At 36.7% G+C, this 2,275-nt stretch overlaps 1 pseudogene; it reads left to right on the top strand.

The window, feature by feature from the left end:
- The first annotated feature begins 1,564 nt into the window (after positions 1-1,564).
- LOC107181060 lies at positions 1,565-1,897 on the top strand (annotated as a pseudogene).
- The last annotated feature ends 378 nt before the right edge of the window (positions 1,898-2,275 follow it).

Below are 2,275 nucleotides of genomic sequence, written 5' to 3'. Positions count from 1 at the left end.
AAAACCACAATGAGATACCACCTCACACCTGTCAGGATGGCCAAAATTAACAACAGGTTTTGACAAGGATGAAGAGAAAGGGAATCCTCTTGCAGTGTTGGTGGGAATGCAAACTGGCGCAGCCACTCTGGAAAACAGTATGGAAGTTCCTCAAGAAACTAAAAATAGAACTACCCTGTGATCCAGCAATTGCACTATTAGGTATTTACCCAAAGGATACAAAAATACAGATTTGAAGGGGTACATGCACCCCAATGTTTATAGCAGCATTATCAAAAATAGCCAAACTATGGAGAGAGCCCAAATGTTCACTGACTGATGAATGGATAAAGAAGATGTGGTATATGTATATATAATGGAATATTACCCAGTCATCAAAAAGAACAAAATCTTGCCATTTGCAATAATGTGGATGGAGCTAGAATGTATTATGCTAAGCAAAATAAGTAATCAGAGAAAGACAAATACCATGATTTCACTAGTATGTGTAATTTAAGAAACAAAACAGATGAACATGTGGGGAGGGTGAGAGGGAGAGAAGAGAGGGAAACAATCATAAGAGACTCTTAATGATAGAGAGCAAACTATGGGTTGAGGGAGGGAGGGGGGATGGTCTAGATGGGTGATGGGTACTAAGGAGGGTCCTTGTAATGAGCACTGGGTGTTGAATGTAAGTAATGAATCACTGAATTCTACTCCTGAAACCAATATTGCACTGTATGTTAACTAACTAAAATTTAAATTAAAAACTCAGTGTGATACATCACATTAATGTGAATGAAGGAAAAAGTTTTCACCTCAATAGATGTTGAAAAAGTATTTGACAACACCTATTCATGAAAAACTCTCAACTAGGTATGGAAGGAATGTATCTCAATATAATAAAGGCCATATATAAAAATCCCACAGCTTACATCATACTCAAAGGTGAAAAACTGAAAGATTTTCCTTTAAAGACCAAGAACAAAGGGTGCCTGGGTGGCTCAGTCAGTTAAGCATCTGACTTTGGCTTAGGTCATGATCTTGCAGTCTCTGAGTTTGAGCACCTTGTCAGGCTTTATGCTGACAGCTCAGAGCCCGGAGCCTGCTTCGGATTCTGTGTCTGCTTCTCTCTCTGCCCCTCCCCTGCTCATTCCCTCTCTCTCTCTCTCTCTCTCTCTCTCTCTTCTCAAAACATAAATAAACATTAAAAAGAATTTTTTTAATAAAAATAAAGACCAAAAACAAGATAAGAATGCCCACTCCTGACTCTTGCCACTTCTATTCAATGTAATACTGGAAGTCCTAGCTACAGCAATTAGGCAAGAAAAAGAAATAAAAGGCATCTAAATTGAAAAGGAAGTAACAAAATTATATTTCCAGATGACATGATCTCACATGTAAAAAATCCTAAAGACTTCACACACACACACACACACACACACACACACATTAGAAGTAATTAACAAATTCAGTACAGTTGTGGAATACAAAATCAACATTCAAAAATCAGTTTCTATCACTCTTTCCACCATCTTGGAACCTGTGGAAGCCTGCTGGGAACAGGACTCTTATGATGACAAATATGTCTAGAAGGCTGTGGTCCAAAGCCATTTTTGCTGGCTATATGCAGTGTCTGTGGAACCAGAGGGAGCACACAGCTCTTCTTAAAATTGACAGTGTTTATGCTTGAGATGAAACTGAATTCTATCTAGGCAAGAGATGTGCTTATGTGTACAAAGCAAAGAAAAACATGGTGACTACTGGTGGCAAGCTGAACAAAGCCAGAGTCATCTGGGGAAAAGTAACTCATGCTCATGGAAACAGTGGCATAGTTTGTGCCAAATTACAAATAAACTTTCCTACTAAAGCCATTGGCCACAGAACCTGTGTGATGCTGTTCCCCTCAAGGATTTAAATTAGCTGAAAAGGAAATAAACAAATAAATAAATAAACAAGGGTGTAGATTTATTTTCTTGTATTTTTGTTTTAAAAAATCCATTTCTATCACTTTTTTTCAGTATAGAAAAATCATTTCTATACACTAATGTGAACCATCCAAAAGGGAAATCAAAGAAATAATCCCTCTACTATAGCATAAAAAATATTTAGGAATAAATTTAACCAAGTGAAAGACGTGTACACTGAAAACTATAATATATCAATGGAAGAAATTTAAAGAAGACAAATAAATGGAAAGACATCCATGTTTGTGGATTAGAAGACTTAATATTGAAGGCAATCTACAGATCCAATACTATCCCTATCAAAACTCTAATGAGATTTTTTACAGAAA

This window comes from Panthera tigris, chromosome B1 (assembly GCF_018350195.1).
Source record: "Panthera tigris isolate Pti1 chromosome B1, P.tigris_Pti1_mat1.1, whole genome shotgun sequence".
Classification (NCBI taxonomy): domain Eukaryota; kingdom Metazoa; phylum Chordata; class Mammalia; order Carnivora; family Felidae; genus Panthera; species Panthera tigris.
This window is presented reverse-complemented; position numbering and strand designations above follow the sequence as displayed.